The sequence below is a fragment of the Eublepharis macularius genome, chromosome 18 (genome assembly GCF_028583425.1).
Source record: "Eublepharis macularius isolate TG4126 chromosome 18, MPM_Emac_v1.0, whole genome shotgun sequence".
NCBI lineage: Eukaryota > Metazoa > Chordata > Lepidosauria > Squamata > Eublepharidae > Eublepharis > Eublepharis macularius.
Window position 1 is genome coordinate 1,622,893 of NC_072807.1, and position 27,054 is coordinate 1,649,946.

Sequence of the window (27,054 nt, forward strand, 5' to 3'; positions counted from 1 at the left end):
TAAGGGGAGAGCAGCCAAGCAAGAAAGTAGACTGGAAATTCTTGGGTCTCTTTCGAGTTGCAAGGATTATAAATGAACAGTGGAGGTAAAACTACCCACGAACTTAAAGAATATCCATCCGGTTTTCCATTTCAGCCTCCTGAAAAAAGCTCACCCTCCTGACAAATGGCATCCAGACCGCGGGATTCCCCCCCTACCCCTACTCGTGGATGGACAGCAACAATATGAAGTCAAAGAAATCCTGGACTCAAAACTGGAACGAGGAGTGTTGTCTTAATTAATATGTTGGATGGATTTTGATGAGGGACAGAGGGAGTGGGTAAAAGCCTCTGAAGTCAACGCCCCAGTTGACATCAGGGACTCTAATCTAGAGAGCTGGGTTTGATTCCCCACTCCTCCACTTGAAACCAGCTGTGCCCTTGGGCTAGTCACAGTTCTCTGGAGCTCTCTCAGCCGCACCCACCTCACAGGGTGATTGTTGTGGGGATGATAATAGCATACCTTGTAAACCGCTCTGAGTGAGCATTAAGTTGTCCTGAAGGGCGGTATATAAATCATAATCATGATCATGATCATGATCATTTATTGAGAACTGGTAGCAGACAACAGACACTCAACATGTGCCAAAATATATACACACAAACCACGCCCCCATGTCAACCAACAACCAATAGACACCTGAAGATAGAATCCTTAGTTTGCATTAACTATATACAAAATAACTTATTTACAGAGCTGTGATTGGACTTTATTGTACAGTGTGGATTGGATGCAGCCAGCAGGAAAACAGCCAATAGCAATGAGGCCGTCAGGAGCCTAGGCTTAGACAGAAGCTAGGCCAATACATAACACACACACACCCCTAAGCTTGGGACACCCCACTCCAATAATAATATCCAAGGTAAGTTGGGGGATGGCGCATCCTCTGGGACCTGCGCAACTCCCTTGAATTCACAGGCCCACTGACTGGAGTCTTCGTGTTCATGGCGGGCTCTGTCCCCTCAGCAGAGGAGGCACCGTCACTTTTGGCAGCTTCTTCCCTGCTCAATGGTGACAGCTGGCCCTCGGTCAGATAGTCCCCGTGGTTCTCAAGTGCCACGGCTGGCTCAGTCATTGTATCAGTGGTACAAGGGGGGAAATCACTGTTCGACCCCTGCTTTCACTCCAGCCACTGCTGTCATAGCTGGTCAATATGCCTCCTGAAGATACTGCCAGCAGCATTGGCCACTTTGTATAACACCAGTCCGGTGGCCTTGATCTTGGATTCCAGGAACCAGACCGGCCTGTCCCCATAGTTCTTGGCGTAGATGAGGTCCTGGCTGGAAATTTCTGGGCGACTCCGATACTTCCGGTCCCTTCTGGGCATCCTGAGCAAAATCGGGGTGCAGCCAATCAAGCAGAGTTGTTAGTTGGCTAACCGTCAAAAGTTCCACAGGGCTGCGGCTTGTAGTGGCATGCAGAGTTATGTGCTGCCAAAGCAAGAGCTCGATTAGCCGCAAGTTCAAGTCCCCATGACTCAATTTGTGCAGTGAGTCCTTCATGAATCTCACCATCCATTCCACTTGTCTATTAGTAGATGGGTGGAATGGAGCTCATGTGACGTGGCAGATGGCTTTGTCATCAAGGAACCTCCGGAACTCTTGCGATGTGAACTGGGTGCCATTGTCGGATACGATGGTGTCTGGTATCCAGTGGGTTGCAAATAGGACGACGACTGTGGATGTCATGGCCAACACCAGAATGACTTCCAGCCATTTAGAAAACGAGTCCACTACGATCAGGAAGGTGAACCTCTGAAAAGGCCCAGCAAAGCCTATATGGAGCTGCAACTACGGTGTGCATGTTGTCTCCTAGAAATGCACGGTTGCCTGTGGTGTGTTGGGGCAAGACTCCTGGCAGGGCTGGCAAGTCCAGACTCATCTTTCAATTGCTAAATCCATCCCTGGCCACCACTCATAGCTGCAGTCCAGGGCCTTCATCTTCACAATCCCAGGGTACCCTACATGAAGTGCCTCAAGCACCCACTGCCATAGCCTGGGTGGAACAACGACTCTGCTCCCCCAGAGAAGGCATCCGTTGTGAACTGAAAGTTCCTTGGCGGAATGGGAGGCAATGTCCAGCTCCAGAAGGGCTGCTGAGACAACTCTTCCAGTTGCATGACCCCGTATGCAGGAGAGGGGTCGGGGGCAGGGCCTGGTAGCGTCAGGTGGCTGAGGGTGTCAGCATACCCAATGGCTTTGCCTGGCCTGTAGAAAAGCTGGTAGCTGTAGGCCGACAGAAACACTGACCAGTGTAGCATCTGGGGGGACATGACTTGTGGGGTCTGCCGGACTGAAGTAGCCTAGAAAAGACTTACAGTCAGTTGTGATTTCGAAGTGACGCCTGTAAACATAATCATGAAATTTCTTAACCCCTGCAACCAGGGCAAGATCTTCCTTGTTGATTTGCATGTAGTTCCTTTCTGCTTGCGACAATGTCCATGAAAAGTACACAATAGGGGCCTCCCGCCTGTCTGGCATCCAGTGGCTCAGGACCGCGCCAGCTCCATAAGGCGAGGCGTCACAGGGGAGGATAAGCGGCTTGCGTTCATCCAAGTGTGTCAATACTGTGTTGGATGACAGGAGCTCCTTAACAGCGGTGAACACGAGAGAGTGCTTCTGGCCCGAGGTCCAAGGAGCGTTCTTCTCCAGCAACCGATGTAGGGGCTCTGCTAGTGATGCCTTGTGTGGCAGGAATGCATGATAAAAGTTCAGGAGCCCTAAGAATGCTTGTAGCTCCTTTTTTGAGTGAGGTGTCAGTGCAGTGGTTATAACTCGCACCTTGCTATCTGTTAGGTGGATGCCGTCGGCATTGATTAGGAACCCCAGGAACTCCACTCATGGAACACCGAACTAGCACTTCTCTTTCTTTACTTTCAGCCCAGCATCCTGGAGACGGAGGAGGACTTCTCAAAGGCAGCTGGCGAGCTCGATGGAGGATGTTCCTATGATCAGGACATCATCAAAGTAGGGGGTGATTCCTGGGATTCCCCTTAGCAGTCCCTCCATAAGTCCCTGGAAAATACTGGGGGCCACACTGACCCTGAACTGTAGCCACTTAACTTTGAACACTCCACAGTGGGTCATGATGGTCTGCACTTCTGTGGTGGCATCATCCACAGGGAACTGCTGGTAGGCTTGTGCCAGGTCAATCTTGGCGAAGGTCTTTCCTCCTGCTACAGATGCCAGGAGGTGGCTGACTACCGGCACTGGGTATGTGTGCTGTTGTAGAGCGTTGTTTATTGTACACTTGTAGTCTGCACAAATACGAATGGCCCCATTGGCCTTGATGGGCGTGATGATTGGTCTTCCAACAGGTGTGCGATACAGACTCGAGGACTCCCTGGGCAATCAGGCACTCTAGCTCCTTGTCAATGTGTGGTTTGAGTGTGAATGGAACTCAATGCGCCTTCAGACGGGTTGGCAGCACTGTTGGATTGAGGTTGAAGGAGACTGGTGGCCCTGTGTAGCACCCTAACGAGCCATCGAACATGGTAGGAAACTGCACATACTGCTTCAATGTCAGATTGGTTGACTTGTCAGACTCCGGTGATGTGGATGCCCAATGCCTCAAACCAATCAAGTCCCAGTAAACTAGTGAGGCGCCCCTTGACTATGACAGACGGAGGGGGCCATGACAGTCTGTAGCTGACCACAACTCGACCAACTCCTGCCACTGGAACCCGACGACCCTGGGAGTCCATCAGGATTAAATTGCGTGACTCAAGCTGTCACTTCTTCCCCTTGGGGCACACTTGGTTGAAGATGTCCATGGAGACTATGGAGAGCGCTGACCCAGAGTGGACTTCCATCTCATACAGCGTCCGTTCAATGCTCACTGTGATGCAGATCTTTTCTTTGGTGCTCGTTCTGGTGTTCAGGACGATGGTTCTGCCAGAACACTTGGTCATGGAGTGACATTCTTCAGGCCAGGGAAAACCCTTCCCTGCCGGCCATTGTTGGCATGGAGTGAGGTGCGGAGACTGCAGTGGACAGCCTCCCTTCTTGGTAGCTCTGCAGACCCATGTGATGTGACCCTTCTTTCTGCATGCCCAGCACTCAGTGTCACAGAATCTGCAAGTTCTTCTTTCGTGGTTTCCCCCCCCCCCAGCTGGCACATAGAGATCCACTATATAGAGGCTGTTTGGAACGCTTGGCCTGCACTGCTTGAGTTCGGTGAACCTCACCATCTTCTTCAGAGTTGCTCTCAAGGCTGTCATGGTGGACTAGTTCGGCATTCTTGGGTAGTGCTGGACTGGGCGACTGTCACACTTCTTTGGTGGACTGGTCAGCTGCTTCTGCTGCGATGGCCTCCTCATAAGCCATTTTGAAATTGAGGTTCTTCTTCATGAAGAGTCATCTCTGCAGTTTTTTGTCCCATAGTCCACACATTAGCCTGTCAGAGGGCTTCTTCTAGGTCGTCGAATTCACAGAGCTGTGCTAACTTCCGCAATGCCATGATGAATGTGGCGATTGTCTCTCCCGGCACCTGGTCATGCTTTTAGAAGGCATAGCAGCATGCGATTTTTGATGGCTGCAGCGAGAAATGGTTTTTCAGCTTCACCTTGATGGTTGTGAGTGACACTTCTTCCAGTACTTCTGGTGCCACGAGAGTGCGGGCAATTTCAAATGTTGAGCAGCCACAGGCACTGAAGAAGACAGCTTTCTCCTGCTCAGCGCCAGTGAGATAATGATAATGTTAATGACGAGATGGACAAATTGACAAGGAAAATGAGAGAACAAGATTCAGAAGAATTTGTTATGGACTGGGGGAAATTTATAAGTTATTTGGAAAAGAAATGGGAAAAGAAATGGGAAAGTAAGGGGGAAAGTGTGGTCATTGGACAACTATTAAAGGGGGAGGTAGAATGTCTTTACCGATGGAAATAATATATGGAAAGTTAAAATAAGTTAATAGTGTGAACTAATATTCTTTTTTTTTAGACAATGTGTTGGATAGAATAATAGATACAATTAGATAATGGGTTGGAAAGCTGTTGGAAGTCTAACAAGAAAAGGGGGAGGGAGTGGGTGGGGGAAACAGGAATAGGTGGGGTAATAGAATGTATATTAATTAATTTGTATGTTAACTCACCCAATAAAAATTATTTTTTTAAAAAATGATAATGTTAATGATAATGGCAACATTTGATTTAATGCCCTTCAGGACAACTTAATGCCTACTCAGAGCGGTTTACAAAGTATGTCATTATTATCCCCACAACAAAACACCCTGTGAGGTGGGTGAGGCTGAGAGAGCTCCAGAGAGCCGTGACTAGCCCAAGGTCACCCAGCAGGCTTCAAGGGGAGGAGAGGGAATCAAACCCGGCTCTCCAGATTAGAATCCCACGCTCTTAACCACTACACCAAACTGTAGTGGTGTAACCACTATACCAAACTGGCTCCAGTTTGGAGCCAAACTGGTCTCATTTGCCTTAAGGTGAAATTGGAACTGTGAGATGTATGAGCCCCAGTCCTCAGTGGCAGCATCAAATGTCTTGAACTGGCCCTTGGCAACCATACCGAATGGTGCTCTAGAGTGAGGAGGGAATGAGTGCCGGTCTGGCTGAGGCAAAAATTCCTCACCGGCAAGTGATTCAGCTTGAGTGTTGTGGGGCTGCCTACCCACCTTATATCCCATCCTCATCGTCAATATTAAGTATTGAGATTTCAGCTCATAGAAACATCTTTATTGAGAACCGGAAGCAGACAGACAACAGACACTCAACAGGAGCCAAAATATATACACACAAACCATGCCCCCATGTCAACCAACAACCAATAGGCACCTGAAGATAGAATCCTTAGTTTGCATTAACTATATACAAAATAACTTATTTACAGAGCTGTGATTGGACTTTATTGTACAGTTTGGATTGAATGAAGCCAGCGAAAACAGCCAATAGCAATGAGGCCGTCAGGAGCCTAGGCTTAGATAGAAGCTGGGCCAATACATAACACCCCTCCCTCCTAGCTGGGGACACCCCACTCCAATAATAATATCCAAGGTAAGTCGGGGGATGACGCATCCTCTGGGACCTGCGCAACTCCCTTGAATTCACAGGCCCACTGACTGGAGTCTTCGTGTTCATGGCGGGCTCTGTCCCCTCAGCAGAGGAGGCCCCGTCACTTTTGGCAGCTTCTTCCCTGCTCAATGGTGACAGCTGGCCCTCGGTCAGAGAGTCCCCATGGTTCTCAAGTGCCACGGCTGGCTCAGTCATTGTATCAGTGGTACAAGGGGGGAAATCACTGTTCGACCCCTGCTTTCACTCCAGCCACTGCTGTCATAGCTGGTCAATATGCCTCCTGAAGATACTGCCAGCAGCATTGGCCACTTTGTATAACACCAGTCCGGTGGCCTTGATCACAGATTCCAGGAACCAGACCGGCCTGTCCCCATAGTTCTTGGCGTAGATGAGGTCCTGGCTGGAAATTTCTGGGCAACTCCGATACTTCCGGTCCCTTCTGGGCATCCTGAGCAAAATCGGGGTGCAGCCAATCAAGCAGAGTTGTTAGTTGGCAACGCATCAAAAGTTCCACAGGGCTGTGGCTTGTAGTGGCATGCAGAGTTATGTGCTGCTAAAGCAAGAGCTCGATTAGCCACAAGTTCAAGTCCCCATGACTCAACTTGTGCAGTGAGTCCTTCATGAATCTCACCATCCATTCCACTTGTCTATTAGTAGATGGGTGGAATGGAGCTCATGTGACGTGGCAGATGGCTTTGTCGTCAAGGAACCTCCGGAACTCTTGCGATGTGAACTGGGTGCCATTGTCGGATACGATGGTGTCTGGTATCCTGTGGGTTGCAAATAGGACGACAACTGTGGATGTCATGGCCAACACCAGAATGACTTCCAGCCATTTAGAAAACGAGTCCACTACGATCAGGAAGGTGAACCACTGAAAAGGCCCAGCAAAGCCTATATGGAGCTGCAACCACGGTGTGCGCGTTGTCTCCTAGAAATGCACGGTTGCCTGTGGTGTGTCGGGGCAAGACTCCTGGCAGGGCTGGAGTGGTGGTGCGCTACCATGGACTGGGTTCACAATGCGGTGATGAGGGGGAAAGCGGTCGGGAGGGTGAGTCTTGGGAGCGAGGCTGGGGCTGGCAGGGGGTGACTGTGTGGCCAGCTCGCAGGGCATGTCAAAACCTCCGCCTTTCTCTGAGTGGGCAGCCATGGAGCATGCTGCACCCCACAAGGGGATGCCCACACCGGGGGGCAGCCCATGCAGTGGGGATCCCTGAAGTGGCCCCTCCCTTCTCCTCCCTGTCCCTTCCCCACATCCACACATGGCTCCCCTGGGAAGACCCCACCTGAACCTGGCAACCCCTTGGGCTCCACCGGACCGCCACTCACTGACTGGTCCATGCTGCCTCCACAGCCATGCCTGCTTCACAGCCGACCATAGGATTGCGCAGTCAGCTACCTAGTGTGGGTCACAGCCGTAGGTATTTTAAGGCAGTGTATAAATTCTTTTTTTATATAATTTTTTTAAATATAAATAGAACAGAAAAAAAGAAAATAGAAATGATAGCACAATTATAATTACATCAAAAGAAATGAAAGAGTAAACATATAATATAATAAATAATATAAATCCAGAGGATCTGGCCTCTTATAGACCCATAAGCTTGATAAACCAAGATTATAAAAGTTTTGCAAAGATATTAGCTAATAGATTGGAAAAATACCTCCTGAGATTAGTGGGAGAGGACCAATATGGATTTGTAAAAGGAAGATATAATGGTCACCCCATAAGAAATGTGATCAATGCCTTATACCATGCAAATAATAAGAGAAAGATTGCACTACTGAAATTAGATGTTTATAAGGCATTTGATTCATTAAATCATGGATATCTTTTTCAGGTATTAAACAAAATTGGGTTTGAAGGACCTTTTATGATCACATTAAAAGAAATTTACACAGAAGGGAAAGCTCTGATTAAAATTAACGACGGACATCCCAGGGAAATATTAATTCAAAGAGGAGTAAAACAGGGATGCCCACTATCTCCAATGTTGTTTGTATTAGCTATGGAAACTTTGGCAGACAGGATATGAAGAGTGTTAGAATCAAAGGCTATAAAGTAGGAAAGGAAGAAATTAATTAATTTAATTTAATTTAATTTATTATATTTATATTCCGCCCTCCCTGCTTTCGCAGGCTCAGGGCGGATAACAAATACAAACATGTTTAAAAACATTTAAAAACATTAAATAATACATTTAAAAACATTTAAAAACATTAAATATAACAATTCATGCTGCCCAGTGGTTCATACATGCCTCTGTGTTTGCATAGGGGTGATGGTTTAACCCCCCCCTTCACGGGGGGGGGGCGGGCACTGCCCGGTGTTAGCCATATGCCTGGCGGAATAGCTCTGTCTTACAGGCCCGGCGAAATGCAAGCAAATCTTGCCGGGCCCTTGTCTCGCAAGACAGAGCATTCCACCAGGTCGGGGCCAGGACTGAAAAGGCCCTGGCCCTGGTCGACGCCAGGCGGGCCTCCCTAGGGCCAGGGACACTTAAAAGATGTTTTCCGCCAGAGCGGAGAGTCCTCCGGGGCTCATATGGTGAGAGACGGTCCCTCAGATACGTCGGTCCCAGTCCGCGTAGGGCTTTGTAGGTTAACACCAAAACCTTGAACCTGATTCTGTACTCCACTGGCAGCCAATGCAGCTGGCGTAGCACCGGTGTAATATGCTCCCACACCGGTGCTCCAGCAATGACCCGCGCTGCTGCATTCTGTACCAGCTGTAACCGCCGGATCAGGCCCATGGGAAGCCCAGCGTAGAGCGCGTTACAGTAATCCAACCTAGAGGTGACCATTGCTTGGACCACTGTAGTCATGTCACGGGGAGACAAATAAGGGGCAAGCTGCCTGGCCTGCCGAAGATAATAAAAGGAAGACCTGGCAACTGCAGTGATCTGGTCCTCCATCTTCAAGGAGGAATCCAGAATCACCCCCAGGCTCCTAACCCTCGGGGCCAGTGTAAGTGCTGCCCCATCAAGTGTAGGAAGCCGGGGTCCCAAAGCCATCTCCCCACGACCCACATACAGGACCTCCGTCTTCGTGGGATTCAATTTCAGCCGACTTTGTCTCAACCAACCAGCCACAGCCTCAAAAGCACGCTCCAGGGCATCAGGGGCTGATCCAGGCTGCCCGTCCAACAACAGATAAAGCTGGGTGTCATCCGCGTATTGGTGACACCCAAGCCCGAAACTCCGCACCAGCTGGGCGAGGGGGCGCATATAGATATTAAATAATAATGGAGAGAGTATCGCTCCCTGTGGCACACCACAAACCAGTGGCCTACGAGATGACACCCTCACCCCGAGCGCCACCCTCTCCCCGAGCGCCATTAAACTAAATTTATTTGCTGATGATGTACTATTAGTATTAGAAAACCCTTTGGAAGCATTGAGAGAGCTTATGATAATTTTAGAAGACTTTAAATCATATTCAGGATTAGGAGTAAATATTAAAAAGTCTGAAGTAATGCTTAGCAGGATCGACCAAAAGGAACAAAAGGAAATAGGTAAATTAACAGGTATGAAATTAGGAGCAAAAAGGTTGAAATATTTGGGAGTGATAATTACAAAAAATATTAAAAATATGGTAGGGGTAAATTTCAAATTAACATGGAAAAAATAGTAAAAAGATTAAAACAATGGGAGAAAAAACATTTAAGTATATTGGGGAAGATAAGGGCAGTTAAAATGTTTATAATACCCCAGATGTTATATTTATTTCAGGTACTCCCGGAAGAGATATCTAGGAAGCAATTAACTATGTGGGGCCAAACCATTAAAAAGTGGGTATTTGGTGGTAAGGAAGCCAGACTACCAAGAAAAGCGATTTACTCACCAAAGGAAGATCTAGGGTGGGGCATCCCACAATTGGAAAGATATTATGAAGCTTTCCAATTAAGGATGATATTGGAAATTGATGGTAAAATTTTGGATAAATGGGTGAGATGGGAAGATAATGTAAACAAAGGAGTAGGTAAGTTTGGAATATTTACAACAAAGGTGAAAAAAGAAATAGAGAATTCATTAGGCCCACGACAGACAACATTAAAAATTTGGAATAAGAAAAAAGCTACCTTGTTGCAAGTACCTTCAAAATGGAATCCTATTGAATCCTTAAATGAAGCATTTAAAAATTTGGGAACGGATTTTTGGGAGGAATTAAAGCATGTTACCAGAACTGCTTTTTATAATGGGGAAATTAGCTTAGCAGTCTGTAACTAAAATTAGCGCGGATCTAACCAATGTTTACGGAGGTCCCGATTCCAGACACTCTAGTGACAAAGAGGCAGACTACAAATAGGTTCAACAAACACGTGTATTTACTAATAGTGTGGCGTAAGCCTGAACTTGCACATACACACAAGAGAGCATACAAGGACTAGGAAATACAGAGTAAGAAATATAGAGACGGTAGCATCTGCAGGTACCCAACGATGATAAGGGAAATACTCACAATCCTGAAGTGGAGCAGAGACACAACAGCGAGGTGGTCCAATGCCAGCAATGGATCCACGGAAAGACAGCAAGGGGGTCTGGATAGGGATGGCCTGAGCACCATGCGGTCTGAGAGACCAGCTTAAATACCCCAAAACGTACCCTGGGGCTGGTGCTGTACTTGGTGGTTCTCACAGATTAAGACAAAGGCTCTAATGGGTTACTGAATGGCTTAGATGGGCCACTTTAGGAATCTGATTGTGGTAAGTGACACCTCAGGAAGAGGGGACAAAAGAGGGAGGGGGAGATCCGAGTGGGCTGAATGGATGTTCCAGTGGACAGGGCTTGTCCTGATGTCATCAGCTCTGGAATGCGGAGGTTTCTTTGAGATGAATTCTCTAAGTGCTTGGGATGGTCGGCACTTAGCTTCTTCTCCGGGGCGGCTCCTAAGATATGCAGAGCGGGGCGAGGTACTCTCGCTGCGGACGTGGTGTACCCGCTTTGCCGAAATGGCTTCTCAAAGCAGTCTTTTCCTCTTGGTCTTCTGGCTGCCTAAGAACATGGTTGCCGGCTGGGCATGGCGGAGGCTGGTTTGCAGGTTGCCCGGTAGCGAGGGCAAGCTCGGGGACCGGCCCGCGGGAGGCTCCAGGCGGGAACTGACCAGGGAGCGCCTAGCCAGGCTCGCTGGAGGTTTCCACAGCAGGCACCTGGCTGCTAGCAGCGGCTTGGGCCCAGATGAGGCAGGCTTCCATGGAGGCAGGGGAAACAGCACGTAAAACACAGTCCAAAGCAGGGAACAGGCACGGTCCGTGGCAGATGGCAATGCAGGCACGGGGCACACTTGTAATAAAGTCCAAACACACACACTGGGAGGTCCAGATATAGGTCTAGGCAGGGCTGCCCAGGAAAAGAGTCCTTTGTGTAGTTAACCAAACATGGATTCAGGGAACTACACAGTCTATTGCAGCAGCAAGGTAATCAACAAGCAGACAGGAAACTGACACATGTACCAGAACACACACGTGCAGGGCAATCTTTGTGTAGCAGTAAAACAGCAATGCAGGAAACTTTAACACCGTCCATGGCAGGCCTTAAAGCAGGAGAGGGGGCCTACTTGGCAACAAGCAGAAGGGTTTATACAGAATGAAAGATTTTTATGATTCACAAGGAAATTTTATTCCAATGCAAGAAGTATTGGAGAGAGTGGGAAACCAACCTTGGTTAAAGATTATGGGTCTATATAATTTTATGAAACACAGGAGATACAGCAATATAGTAAATATTGAGGACAACCCATTTGAAAAATTATATAGTGTAAAGGATGTCAATAAGAAGGGTATAGCAAGGAAATTATATAATTTAATGAATAAGGATAGAGAATATATGACCAGGTTGATAAAATCTAAATGGGAGAAAGAGCTAAAATTAACAGATCAGAAGATAGATAAATTAATGAAAGATATAATGGTAATAAAAAAGGAAAAAATTAAAGAACTAGAAATGAAAGTAATATTGAAATGGTATAGGACTCCCTCCCAATTATCCTATATGATCAAGGGAATGAAATCGGATTGTTGGCATTATAATAGAATAAAAGGCTATTATGCTCATTTTTGGTAGGAATGCTCTAAAGTAACAGTCTTCTGGCAAATGATATTGGGAAAGGTGAAGGAGCTTTGCGATGTTGAGATAAATTTAAATGGGGAGATCCTATTTATGGGCATCTGGGGGAATAATTTTTTTTTTAATAATCATTAGGTGAGAATATTAATACATACAACTTTCAAATAACATCTCAATATCATTTCCCCCCACCCTTTCCCTCCCCCCTTTTTCAGGACTTCCAACAGCTTTCCAACCCTATATCTTAATCTATTCCTAATCTATCCCCTTTTTCTATAACTCATATCATATTTACATTCTGCTTTGTTAAGCTAAGCTCTATCTGTTAGCTTCATATCTATTATTATTAACTTAAAATCTGTTATCTATTACTATCTGTTAACTTCAGATATATTTAAATTTAAGCTAACAATTAAATAAAATATCTACTTTATTAATTTTACCAATATCTATTAACTCCAAATCCACTTAAATTTAAGATAACAATTGGCTAATACTTCGCCCCATATGGTAAAGATTCCATCTCTTCCAATAAAAAAAAACCCATTCTAATAATTTTCGAATTGCCATAGTTCCCCTTTCACGTCCCACTTCTTTTCTAAATATGTTTTCAGTCTTCCCCAATCAGTAAAGAATTCTGCCAGGTTCTGATCTCTCAGCTTTCTTGTCATTTTGTCCATTTCCGCCATGTACAGCAATTTATACATCCAGTCTTCAATAGTTGGTATTTCTTGCGCCTTCCATTTCTGCGCATATAAAAGTCTTGCTGCCGTCGTCATGTAGAATAGTAATGTTCTGTATTGCATAAGAACATCTTCCATATTAAATTCAGTAGCAATAGCTCTGGGTTCTTCTTTATTTGGGTCTGCAAAATCTCATTTATTACTTCTAAAATCTCTCCCCAGTACTGTCTAGCTACTTCACACGTCCACCACATATGATACAATGATCCTTCATGCTTTTTACATTTCCAGCATTTATCTGACATATTTGCTTTTCCAAGCGCAATTTTCTTAGGCGTTAAATACCATCTATAAATCATCTTATAGACATTCTCTTTAATACTGGTACAAGTTGAAATCTTCAATGTAGTTTTCCATAAATGTTCCCATGACTCCATTGTTATTTCTTTATGACAGTTAATTGCCCACTTCACCATCTGTACTTTGACTGTCTCATCCTCTGTATACCACTTCAAAAGTATTTTATAAATTTTAGATATCTTCTTTTTACTTTCTTGTAGTATAGTCTCTTCCAACTCTGAGTTTTTCCATTTGATTCCTCCTTTTGAACAATCCGAGTTGTAAAGGTCTCTAATCTGTCTATATTGGAACCATCCATAACAGGAGGATAACTCTTCCTCCGTTTTGATTCTTATCATTTTTTGTTCCATAATCAATATCTCTTTATATGGTAAACATTGTTCTTCATTATAGATAGCTCTCGGATCGATCACTTCAAATGGTACCACCCAAGAGGGGATACCTTCACCCAGATATATTTTTTTTATTTTTTCCAGACTGTGAAGAGGCTCCTTCTAATATAATGGTGCAAAAACATAGAGTCAGCTTTTATTTTATCCTGCCACAAATAGGCATGCCATCCAAACAACTTCTTATAACCTTCCAATGTTAAGAGTTTGCGGTCTTTCAGTGACATCCACTCTTTTAGCCAAACCAAACATATTGCTTCATGATATAATCTAATATTCGGCAACTGCAGTCCACCTCTTTCTTTGGCGTCACACAGGACTTTCATTTTTACTCGAGGTTTCTTGCTTGCCCACACACAGTCAGAGATCTTCCTCTGCCATTTTTCAAATTGTTTGGTATCTCTAATAATTGGAATTGTTTGTAATAGGAACATAATCCATGGTAACACATTCATCTTAACTGCCGCTATTCTTCCCAGCCATGGCAGATTTAATTTATTCCATTTAATCAAGTCTCTATCAATCTGTTGCCATAGATTTTCATAGTTGTTCTTAAATAAATCAATATTTTTCGCAGTTATCTCAATTCCAAGATATTTAACTTTATGTGTTACTTCAAAATCAATAAGTTCCATTAACTCTTGTTGCTTTTGTTTGGTCATATTCTTGCATAGTATCTTTGATTTCTTCTTATTAACATAAAATCCAGCCAGATCTCCGAACTCTTTTATCTTATCAAGCAACTTCAGCATGTTTTGTATTGGATCTTCCACTATAACCATCACATCATCCACAAAAGCTCTAACCTTGTAGGTAAATTCTTTAATCTTTATGCCTCTTATAGTATCATCTTCTCGTATTTGAATCAGTAACAGTTCCAAAATCAAAATGAACAACAATGGAGATAATGGGCACCCCTGTCTTGTACCCTTTCTTATTTCCAATTTTTTTGTTAAATCGTCATTTACTACAATTGCCGCACAATTGCCGCACAATTGTATATTGCTTTTACTGCTTGAATAAAACCTTTTCCCATTTGCAGCCTCTCCATTGTGGCAAACATAAAATTCCAGTTCAAATTATCAAAAGCTTTTTCTGCATCCACAAAGAAGAAACCAACTTCCATTTCACAATGTTTATTGTAATATTCTATAGCATTTACTACAGTTCTCAAATTGTCTCTAATTTGCCTGTTTGGAAGGAACCCTGCCTGCTCTTCTGCAATAAACTCGACTAACCAGTCCTTTAATCTCTCCGCCAAAACTTTTGCAAAAATTTTGTAATCATTATTTAACAATGAAATAGGATGATAGTTCTTGACATTGCTTAAATCTTGATTTTCTTTTGGTATCAATGATATGTTGGCCTCATTCCAAGACTGTGGTATCTTTTGTCCTTTTAAAATTTCATTCATTACCACTTTCAAGAAAGGTACCAGTTCATTTTCCAATAATTTATAGAACCTAGCCGTAATTCCATCTGGGCCTGGTGCCTTCCCTAACTTAGTCGTCCGAATAGCCTCTTTTATTTCCATCTCTGTTATTTCTGCATTCAGCTTTTCCTTCCATTTTCCTGATAATGTTGGTAAATTGATCTTGTTCAGATATTGATCAATAGTGTCCAGATTCACTTCTTTTCTTTGATACAGTTTTGCATAATACTTAAAAAAAGCTCTACTAATAGCCAATTGATCTGTTAACATCTTGCCATCTTCTTGAATCTTGGTTATTGCTTTTTTCTCCCTTTTCTTTTTCAGCTGCCACGCTAAATATTTCCCAGGTTTATTCGCACCTTCAAATGACTTTTGATTCAATTTTTTCAGTTCCCACTCTGATTCTTTATTATTCATTACTCTCAGCTGTTCTTGCAAAATTTTTATTTCTTGATACATCTTCTTCTTCCCTGGTCTTTTCTTTAATTGTAACTCCTTGGCCTTTATCTTTTCCATAATTTCTTGCCTTTTTTCTTCTTTTCTCCTCTTGTCTCTTACATTTAAATCCATTAAAGTTCCTCTGATCACTGCTTTGTAGGTGTCCCAAACTTTATCAATTGAAACATCTTTATTTAGATTATATTGTATAAAGAATTTGGTCTCTCTTTGTAGTAGCACTATATTATCTTCTAGTTGCAGCAAATCTTCATTTATCCTCCATCCTCGTCTTTTGGTGCCTTTCCCAAATTTCCACATTACTGGATTATGATCTGAGCCTACTTTAGGCATTATTTCCACATCTTTGGTCCATACTGCCAAATCTTTGGAGGCCCAGATCATATCAATTCTTGATAATGTCGAGTGTCTCGCAGAATAGAACGTGTATTGTTTTGTTTTAGAATTACTTCTTCTCCATACATCTTCCAGATTTTCCTGATCTTTAATTTCAAAAAAGGATTTTGGCAAAAGTCCTCTTTTTTTGTGAGCACCCTTCGTTTTTTTATCATCATCCAAATTTGTTACTCCATTAAAGTCACCTGCCAGAATTATTTGAGCATATGTTAGTCCATCCAGTTGGTTTTGTAAATCTTTTAAAAAGTTCTCTTTAGCACCATTAGGTGCATAAATCCCAATCAAAAGTATTTTCTTTGTATTCCAAATTATTTCCACTGCTATATATCTGGCTTCCGCATCATTTAAAATCATTTTCAGTTGCAGCTCCTCTTTAATATATAAAACAACTCCTCTTTTTTTCTGATTTGACGCAGCTGCAAATTCTTTCCCCAGTTTAGCAAATTTTAAATATTTCACATCTTGTTTCCTAATATGTGTCTCCTGCAGACAAATTATATTACAATGTTATTTAGATAGCCAGTGGAAAGTGGTTTTACATTTAGAAGGTGAGTTTAGTCCATTTACATTCCAAGATATGATTTTACACCCCATAGTCAAATTTTAGATCTTTTGGGTAAGTCTTTTTCATAATCTTTTATGAACATTTCCATCTCATGTCCAGATCTGAGTGTTCTTTTAATCTCACGAAATTCAAAGCTCAATCCTTCTGGTATTTCCCATCTATATCTAATGTTCAATTCTTTCAACATTTGTACTAGTTCTCTGTATTTCTTCCTCTCCAACAAAACCCCCCTAGGCAGTTCCTTTATTATTCTCACTCTTTCCCCATCAATTTCCAGAGGGTTTTGAAATTGCTTACTCACAATCTCTTCTCTTACTCAAATGTTTACATTCCACCACGGCCATTCTTCCTTTCAAACCCTTGGTTTTTATCTTGTGTGATACAGCCAAGTTGTCAGTTTCATCTACTGTTTTAACTTTCTGCTGTGTCGATTGTAATTCTTCCTTGACCTCATCAATATTTTTAACCAGCTCCACCATCTCTGATTTAAAAGTCTCTTTGAGCTCCTTACAGCGCAATCCTATGGCCGGCCCCAACGCCGACGCGGCTGCACTGGTGGTGTGGCGGCGGCGCCGGGCCGGATCCTGTGCCAGCAAAGTGTGGCCGCAGCGGCGCCTGCAGCGGCGCAGAGATGCAATTTTGGACAACCAGAAAGTGTTGTGGGCGGGTCTGATCCACGGCCGCCGCCAGGCGCAGCCAAAGGGCGCTGTTCCTGACAAGCGTCAGGGGGAGGGGCCAGGAAAGGCGCAGCCTATGGGCAGCACGCGATCCCGGCCAGGCCCCAGAGCAGCAGGCAAACCGCGCCCATGCTGGCAGACTGCCTCGGCTCGTGTGTCGGGCGGGGCTCGCAGTCGGGAAGGAGAGGGGTGGGCGTAGTCTGAGAAGCCTTTCCCCCGTTTGCCCAATGTAGCACCAAGTCCCTGGCGGCCGCGTCCAGAGAGGTTGGCATGGGACTGGCAGGCGCCCTGCCATGAGGAATCCAGGGCAGCAGCCAGTCTCTGGCAGCAGGGGACAGCCCCCCAGTGGCGCCGAAGGGGAGGGCTGGCCTGAGGCCGCCACCAAGAGGCAGACACAGCGGGCCTGCCCCCTCGTCCCCATCCCAAGGCAAAGAACACAGACACCCATTGCACAGAAATCAGCCTTTATTATTATATCATCCCACCTCCCCCAGCAGACGTGAGGAAGGGGAGGCGTGTAGGAGAGCCGTCTGTGCAGCAAAACACCCCACCCCACCCCCAAGGCGGCAGCGGCGGTCACCGGCGAGGCCGGCGGCCGGACCCCCTTGGCCGTCCACGGGCCCGGCCTCTCGCACGCAACTGGGCCCGAGGGAGGGGTGCCTCTGGGGCGGGTGGAGCTGCTGCAGCGGGTGGGGCCGGAGGATCGAGGATGGCGACGAGCCGCCCGAGCAGGGCTTCGGCACGGACTTGAGAGGCACGGACCCCTTCCCCCACTTCCAGTACCGCAGCCATGAACTCCCGGCCGCGGTTGTTCGCCTCCTCCCATGCAGCGTGCACCTCTAGCCGCTCCCTCTCGATCGCCGCCCACATTGCGGCTAGTGTCGGGGGAAGCCGCTGGGCAGGGCGGGGGCCGCGAGCCCGTGCGCCTGGAAGGATCCCCTCCATGGGCCCCTCCCCCTCAGAGGCGGAGCCAGGTCCTTCCCGCACACGGCCCATGGCACCCGGGGGCGGGGGGGCTGGAGGGGATGGTGCTGCAGGCTGGGACAGCTCCTCGAGCGGCTCTGTCGATGAGGTGTCCTGAACCGGCGGAGTCCCAGGGCCACCTTCACCCTCCACCGACACAGGGAAGCCGAGCGACTGCAGGAGAGCCGCTCCGGCAGCAGAGGTCCTCCGGGAGGGTGGCAGCTCGCGCAGCTGGGCAATCACCTCCCCGCCTATCTCCAGGCGCATGGTCCCTGCTGGAGCGAGACATGGGTGGGAAGAGGCCCCAGGGAGGGAAGAGCAGCGGCCCAACATGGGCTGCCACAGGCCACCGAGCCGGGCCAAGCACACCCATTCCAACTGCGGCCGCAACCCCTCGTCTTGAGACCGGTCGGCGCCATGAGTGGCCTTGGATGTGTGGCCGAGGCCGGCGGCCGAGCCGGTCCCTGGCCCCACCAGCAGCAGGGCCACAGATACATACCGTGCTCCGGATCCATGCCCCCCGACGGGCCCGGTTGAGGCTCCTCGTCGCTGGCAGCAGGGGCTTGCTGTGGCGGTGGAAGGGCTGCCTGTTCCTGGGCCCCGCTCTCTGCCAGGGGGGGCACAGACTCCGCTGCCTCTGCCTCCGCCTGGCTTGGGTCTGGACCCTCAGGGGCCGTGCCTACTCACGGGAGAGGCCCTGTCACACATGTGCCACGATCCATACGTCCCCCCCCTCGCCTCCCTGAATCCACAAATACTAACCGGGCAGGACCTCAACGCCCAGGCCGCCCACCACCGCCTCCGGGATGACCGCTCGCATGACCGCCTCTGGGCCTGGGAGCCCCTCGTCAAGGGCCCGCTCATAAGGAACCCCCTGAGACATGAGGAGGCGCACTCGTTTGCGCGCGGGCCCGAAAGAATCATTCCAGCGCTTCATTGCCGAGTGAGCAGTGCGGGGCGCGTTGCCCACAGCCGAGACCCTGTCAGCTGCCATCTGCCAGAATGCCCGTCGTCGAGACCGGGACGAGGCGCCCCTGTGCGTGCTCAGGGCGACCTCCGCATTCTCCACCACGAGCCCAAAAAGCAGCACTCTCTCGGCCTCTGTCCAGTTTGCCTGGCGCTGGCTTCCGCCGCCACTAGTGCTCTCAGCAGACATGGGGGTAGTGCCCGCTGGAATGTCCGGTCCCCGAGATAAGTGGTGGGAACCAGCCACCTAGTCATGTGCTCACCCATCCCCTCGGCAAGATGGAGGAGGGCACAGGGGGTGCAGGACCGGGAAGGGTGGCTGGGACGGCCCATGCAGCGGACAGAGGACCTGCTCCTGAGCACCACTTGCAACGGGCCGCTGAGACCGGTAGGCCTGCTGCTGTGCGTGGGGGGGGGGGGGTTCAGGGTGCTGAAACTCAACCTGCGTTCCTTCCAGGCAGGACCTTGATCATCCCCGCCTGGTGCCCGCCACTGCCGCCGCGGCTCCCAGCCATCCGGACCAGCCACCTCCTGCCAGCCGTGTTTGTCCGAGCGGCCCTCAGGCGGCGCCGCCTCAGACGCCGCCGCCGGTTCCAGGCCAGGGTGCCATCCCTGCTCCTGGGCGACATGACTTGCCTGGACCGCTTCCGCCTGGACAGGGCAGCCATACAGGCTCTGTGCGAGGAGCTCGCGCCCGCCCTTCAGGGGCAAGCTGCGGCTCCCCGGGGCATCCCCGTCCTCCAGAGGGTCCTGCTGTCCCTCCGCTACCTTGCGACCGGCTCCTTCCAGGGAGTCATGGCTGAGGCCTTGGAGGTCTCCCAGTCATCCGCCAGCCGCTGCCTGCATGCCTTCCTGGACGCCCTAGTTGGTCGGATCCGCGAGCACATCCACTTTCCCACCTCGGAGGCAGAGTTGGCACCCATCCGGGCTGGCTTCTCCTCCTTTGCAGGCTTCCCCAATGTGATTGGAGCAGTCGACTGCACGCATGTGGCCATATGCGCTCCCAGAGAGGAGCCGCAGGTCTACAGGAATCGGCACCGGTTCTACAGTATCAATGTCCAGGCAGCCTGTGACCACCAGGGGATCTTCACGGACCTCGTTGCCAAGTTCCCGGGAAGCGTCCACGACGCACAGATCTTCACCACCTCCGGCCTGAACAGGCTCCTGTCATCATGGCCTGAGGGGAGAGGCTGGCTCCTAGGTCAGGAGTTGGTGGGGGAGCTGTGAGGGGACGGGGATGGGAAGGGAGATCCTAACTCCGCCTCCCCTTGCAGGTGACCGTGGCTATCCATTGCTGCCTTACCTCCTGACGCCATACCCTGCGGATGAGCCCGCCGACAGAGCCAACTACAACCAGGCCCACCGGCGCACGAGGATGGTGATCGAACGTGCTTTCGGTCAGCTGAAAATGCGCTTCAGATGCCTCCATCACACGGGCGGCCGCCTGGCCATGCAGCCGTTCACCGTCGCCAAGCTCGTGGCTGCCTGTGTCATGCTGCACAATATTGCCGTGCGCCAGCAGCTCCCCTTGCCAGCCACAGAGGGCCCAGGCGAGGACCCCTGGCTGCCGCCCGCCGGTCGCCTTTCTCCTGACGCCCCGGCAGAGCCCCAGGAGCATGACCGAGCTGTGCGAGACAGGGTCGCGGAGCACCTGTGGCATGCTGCGCGCTGAGGGCCATGCCTGGCCATGGGGGGCTCGGCCGGCCAAACACTCGCCCTTTACGCCCCTATGGTGTCCCAGGCGGCCCCTCCGAGTCATCGCTCCCTCAACCCCTGCATGTAGAGAGCATGGGAAAGCCGCCCCGGCCAGCAGCCACCGCCCCCCATGGACGGGCTGCACGGGAAAAGCGGTTAATGAACTTGGCTTTATTCCCAATCGATTCCAGGGCCGCATCAGGCGCCCAGAGAGCAGCTTGCCAACCCAGAACCCCGGCCTCAGCAGCCAGGAGGGTGAGGGCTAGGTAGCGCGTCGGAGCAGGGGGAGGCCAGCGACCCCGCCACGGCATCCCCGTTACAGAGCAGGGGCCCGGCTGGGGTCCAAGATGCCTGTGCCTGGGATGGCATATCGGCAGCTGCCCGGCCGTCTGCGGGGACGGGCTCCAGCTTCGGCCGCTTCCTGCCAGGCCCCTCCACTGGGTCACCCTCTGGGTCTTCAGCGGGTGGCGGGTAGCGGGGTGGAGACCAGGCGGTGAAGCCCCTCCCAAGTTCCTCCTCATCTGGCGAGGGGCTCCGGGCGGGCGCCGCTGTGGGGGCAAGAGGTGGGGGATGGGAGCGTCAGGGCCCCTGTGGGCTCTGGGGTTGTTGTCGCGGCCGCAGGCCGCCCCACCCCACATGCCCGTGCCCCTCCTGTTGGCGAGACTCACATGGTGCCGCTGCCCGCGCCTGCTGGAATGCCCCGTGAACCCGGTCCATGGCAGCCATCCACCTGTCATTGATGGTCCCTGCAGAGGGGGGAGAGAGGGGGGGGCACCCGTTGGTGGCAGCCCGGCATCTGCTGCAAGCACCTGCAACCTGCGCCTCGACGGAAGTGGCTGGGACGCCTCCGGGCCCTTATGGCCTGCCCTCTGTGGCAGCGGAGGAGGCTCCCTGGATGGCGCCGAGGACCCTGACTTACTGCGCGTAGGGCCCGCAGCCACCTCCTCTTCCAGGAGGTCATGCTCCACCTCGCACAGCGCCGTGTCTAGCCACGCTCGTATGAGGTGGGCCTCCTCCGCACGGCCAGGGAAGAGCTCCTCCAGGTAAACTGGCCGCGCAGTCATCGCACCCTCATCTGCCAGGAGGTCATTCCCGGCAGCCTTGGCAATGAGCTGGGCCCCGAGCCTGGCCGCCCACTGCTCCCGCCACCCGTCGCCCTCCATGCAGCCGGGACCGCTGTGGGTATAGTGTTTCTGTGCTGCCCACCGAACTACACCGCCCGCCGGCATGACCTTGGAGGGTCTGAGATGTAACAATTCCCTATCTTCTGTCTGGCAGCTGCATAGTTCATGGATAGGTTCAGCACAGGCCCCCCCCCCGTCTCAGACCTGTGGGTTGGAGGGGAGGGGGCCGTGGTGGTTGGCTTCCTATGGCCCCAGGGCCCTCTTCCCTTGCGGGGATGCTGTGCTGCTCAAGTGCATCCTTGCGGGACGTGAACCCTTGGGCCTGGCTGTACGTTGCGCCGTGGGACTGGGAATAAAGCTCATCTACACATGGACCCGTGTCTGCCTGCGATACTTTGGTGAACTGCCAGCCATATCCTGCCCTGGCACCATGAGCGCATGACCAGGCCCGCGGTGACAGCGCATCCCTTCCAAGGGGGGGGGGCTTAGGATGCACAAGGACTGGCCAGGGGCCGCTCTGGCATGTCTTCCATATTGCCCTAACGCACCTGCCCTGCCTGGCATGCCGCCCTGAGCTGGGGCAGTCACGCAACCTGCCATCGGGGGGCCCTCCCGGGCCTGGGGTGGCCACCCAGCCTGCATGGCCCGGCCGGGGAAGGGGCACGCTGTGGCAGCCAGCCGGGAGGCCTCGGGCTCCCGCATTTTAGCCACTTTGCGCAGCTGATGCGCTCTTCCACTGCCCCTGTGGGCGGGGCCAGCGGCCTTCCCTGCAGGATTGGCGGGGCTGGCAGCCTCGGAGTGGTTCCCCCCCCCCGGCAGGGCAACGCGAGTGGCCACAATTGCTGAACGCAGGAGACGGCGCCGAGCCAGGGCGGAGCCACGCGCAGCCTCGGACACACCCCACCCCTCCCAACAACCATGGCCTGTTGGCGTGGGAGGCTGGCAACTGCTCCACGGGATTGGATGCGAGGCAGGACGCCCTGGGGTGGAATGACCAATGGGGCTGCTGCAGACGCCCGAGGGGCTGGACCCACTCTGGGAGGCGGCCGCTCATGGGACTGTGTTGCTGGGGCTGCGGCTGCGATGGGGGCGACCCTCCCCAGGCGCGCGAGACCTCCTGCCCGGGATATGGCATCCGCCTGCCACCACCCTGGATTCTCCATTGGTGGGGGCTAGGATTCCCGCGAGTGGACCGTTTCCCCTGCCATCTCCCGCTCCCTTGCAGCTGCAGCTCGCACCACCCTCTCCCTGGCTTATCGTGTGCCAGCTACTCTCCCCACCGGGGATCCCCGCTCACATGCCCCGCCCCAACCCTCTACCTGGCCATAGATACAGGGGGGTTAGCCGTGTTAGCCTGTGGTAGCGAATTCAAAAAGGGTCCCGTAGCACCTTTACAACTATCCAATTTTATTGTGGCACAGGCTTCTGAGAATCAAGTTCTCTTCAGCAGATGGGTGGTACAGACACTGGTCAAATACAGAGGAGGAGGGGGGAGGAGGAGGGAGGGGGTGGGGAGGCAAGACGGGGTGTGTCGGATACATTTGTGGCAATGTGCAGGTGGGGAGATGTGACGGGAGTGTTGGGGGAGGGGCGGAGGACGAAGTCAGACTCGCAGACACAGAAAACAGTTGTTGTACATCTCGTTTTATTGCACTGGAAAGAGCGGGCTTGCGTTTAGGCTGGCGAGGGAGCCGGAGCATTCCACACAGCCCTCCTTCCCGCTCGGAGGGGCGGGGCTGGGATGCAGGCCGCGGCGCGACGGTGCTTCCTGGGCTGCAGCCAACCGTCCGTCAGAGATGTTTGGGGAGGGCGGGGCGCGGGGGAGCAGCCATGCCCTGGACGTGCCTGTGGGGGAAAAAGACACGTGTGGGCTTTGCCTCGTTCCACTGGCAAGGCAAGCCCCACACTCCGCCATCCGGGGGGGGGGTTGCACATGGTCGAGGGCAGCAGCTGATGCATGACGGTCTGGTGAGGATGCACTCGGCCTTGGCAAGCCTTTACCTTTAAGGGAGAGAATGAGCTGGTCACAACAAACACCTGGCCACATGTGGTTTTCGAGGCGCCTGCCTCTGAGGCAGCCAGGGGCGGGCATGGTTGCCCCCCACCCCTGCTGGGCCTCACCCAAAGCAGCAAGTGAGCGGGTGGGTTCAGGTGAATGGGCGGTTTGCACTAATCTGCGGAATGCCCCCCCACCTCCTCCTTACCTGTCAGCGCTCTGTCGGTCATCACCAGGTGGGAGCGCAAGAGTCAGGGCACCTGCAAGGAAACGGGAGAGCATGCGGTTAATTTGCAAAGTGTCATTCCCTTCTGCCACGGAAGGGTTAGTTTGTTTGTGCTTAGTTAGAAGCAACTAGCATGCATCAGTTAGCTGTGGAGTCATTCTTTCTATCACGGTAGAAAGAGAGTTAGGCAGTTAGGCACCTCTTCCCCTTTATGCGAAGTTCCCCCAGTTTTTCGCAAAGTCCCCTGAGTGCATTCTGCGCCTGCCAATGTGAATGCCCTCAGCCCGTTTCGGTTTTCAAAGGGGCAATGCCACTCAGCAGACGGGCAGAGCCTCCGGCCGAGTGCTCACTTACCTGGGGGTTTGGGCGGTGCTGGCCGGATGTTTTGTAGGACGCGGTCGCAGGTGATTGGGTGCAGAGAGGGGGGCTCGTCCATGCCGGGCGCGCACGCTGATTGGTCCCCGGGATAGTTCTCATCCTATGCTCCTTCGGGCCATAGGGGCGGGGCGAGGCGCTCAGAGAGGGGGCTGATTTTTCGCCGTTCCATGGACGCCTATGGGCTACGCCTTCTTTTTCCGTGGCGTAGCTTTTTTGCGCCGCTGTGGGCGTTCCCGCTTCTGGAGGAGCTTAGGGAGCGGACTAACTCCGACCCCGCCTTGCTCCCCGCCCCCCCCTGCGTCGGCGTAGGGCTCTACGCCACTTCTGCGCCGCCGCCCGGGCGCCTGTGGCTTGCACCGGTGCTGGCCCGCCGGCGGGCCAGCGCCGCGTCCCAGCGCGGGCGGAAGGCCACTTACGCGGGCGTACGGGCTAGATGCGCCCTCGCAAGCCTTAGTTCGGTTCCTGTTCACTTTCCGTGCCCTTCTTAGGATTGGGCTGCCCATGTCCTTCACAATCGCTTGCATCATATCTTTGATCTCCCTATTCCCCTCTGCAACTTTTTTATCAAGACTGTCCAGCGCCGTTTGCCATTCCTTCTTCGACATCGTGGGGCTTGCTTTGCCTCACTCCCACGAGTCTGCTCTTTTCCTTAGCTCCGTGGCGTGGCTGATTTACTTTTCTCAGTATAAATGTCAAGTTTTAACGAAATCTTTTAAAAATTAGCGATCCTAGTTTCCAAAATGTCAGGCGTCTTTTCTCTATGGTTTTTACTTGAAGTTTATGCCCTTTCCCTTATCCAAAATGTCCTACCGCCCAATTTGAGGTCAAGCCCTTTCCCTTCTCCAAAATGGCGTTCTTCCTCTTCCGGTTCTTCAAAGGCCGCTTCTAGCCAGTCTCTCTTTTGCACTGACGCACTTCCGGTTCCTCTTCTCGGCTCAGTGCTTCTCGCGATTTTTCAGCTCTCTCACACTTCGCTATCTCTTTCAAGCTGCAGGTATGTAAACAATAATCTATTTTCCGCCTTAGCTCTTCTCTAAAAAGTTATTTTCTCTCAATTACTTTGCCAGAACATTCACAGTAAAGTTTTAAATCTTTTGCAATTTTTATCTTCTACTTTAATTCAGTTCTTTTACCAATTTTCTTCTTAGAAAGAGAGATAGCAATCTTTACCTTATTAGTCCTTCTTTACGGGTTGTAATTGTTGTTTCAGTAATTAAAATAATCCAATCTTCCCAATTTGATGCTGAAGCTTGGGTACGGAGGTCTTAAGCCAAAAGCTTAACTCCAGAGCTGCTGCAGAGATCTTTGCCACCCGTCTATGAGCGGGACCTCAAGGCTGGGTGGGTTATCATTGCGTAGATCCCCCCCACACACACAGCTGAGATCAACTCACCCTTGGGGTCTTAAGTGTACTTGCCTGTTCTCCACCTGAGAACAGGGGGCTGTGGGTGATCAGTACCCCACTAGCCCTCACAAACAGCAACATGGACAGCTCAGCTCCTCGAGCTGCGTCAGCCCTCCATATTCCCCAAGCTGGAAGTCAGCATCTGGGGGAATAATAAAGTACAGGAAAACGGACAGCACTTGTTAAAAGCCATGATTATAGCTGCCCATGCTGTAATAGCACATGGATGGAAAAAATGCCTCTAAATGGACTTTGGAAAGATGGAATTGGTATTTATATGAATGGGTCCAATCAGATATTTTATCAATACTAAAACAGGATAAGACATGGGAAAATAAGACGTTAATGATAAGGAAGAAATGGTCTAGATATAAAAGATGGGTAAGAGGAGGAGAGACCAACCAAATAATATTAACGAAACTCCAAAGAGTGTGCTCATGGTTAAAGATATAAAGTAGGTGATTCTTATGGTCATTCCTCTTGCGGGGAGGGGTGGGGAGGGGGGAGAAAAGGGGGGAACAAGTCTGTATTGGATGTATGGATAGTTAAATTTATTCTATATGTATATGTACATGAAGTATAGATTGTATGTGGAGGTAATATAATGCATACATCAGTACAATAAAAAATTTTTAAAAAAATAAACAATAGAAATAACTCAGGTTTTTTATATCCAGCACACATCAATCCGTGAATGTGTTTAGTGTCTGTCAGAAAAGAAAGTACAGTCTCCAGTATTCAGATTTTTGATCCTCCAAGCATCTTCCAATTGTAACATTTCCATATAATTAAACACATTTTGGGGGAGTTTACCTTCTTTGCTTTTTTTTACCTATCTTTTTTTAGATCCATTACCTCATTCGTGTCTCTAAAAATCATTATCTTCTTGAAAATCTATAATGGATTGGAAAATATTTTCATTGAAAAAAATTCTCTTGATTTTTTTGGCGCATATATTGTTGCTAGTGTGTAAATCTTGCCTTCCCAGAGCCTGATTTTCAAAATCATATGTCTTCTGGCCGAGTCTCTTAATTCTTCTGTAACATTTATTTGTAAATTGTTTATATAAACTGCAATTCCTTTTTTCAATTATAAATTCTTAATAAACACACAAATATATACAAGCAAAAAACAGGAACAAAGCCCCAAAGAATCATGGAAATTGTAATATCATACAACAGGAAGGGTGGACAGTTCGGTGCTTCACCTGCCAT

General features: G+C 50.0%; 1 protein-coding gene and 1 long non-coding RNA gene across 2 annotated transcripts in view; one reads left to right on the forward strand and one right to left on the reverse strand.

Annotated features, from left to right (window-relative positions):
- SCNN1A (sodium channel epithelial 1 subunit alpha) overlaps nt 1-27,054 on the forward strand; it is a 65,589-nt gene that overhangs the window by 15,236 nt on the left and 23,299 nt on the right. The gene's annotated exons all lie outside the window — the stretch shown is intronic.
- Nucleotides 23,573-24,672, reverse strand: LOC129345743 (uncharacterized). Its single transcript, XR_008598604.1, has 3 exons — nt 24,412-24,672; nt 24,040-24,091; nt 23,573-23,680 (listed from the first exon to the last, which is right to left on the reverse strand). It is a non-coding gene; the product is annotated as an uncharacterized LOC129345743 (long non-coding RNA).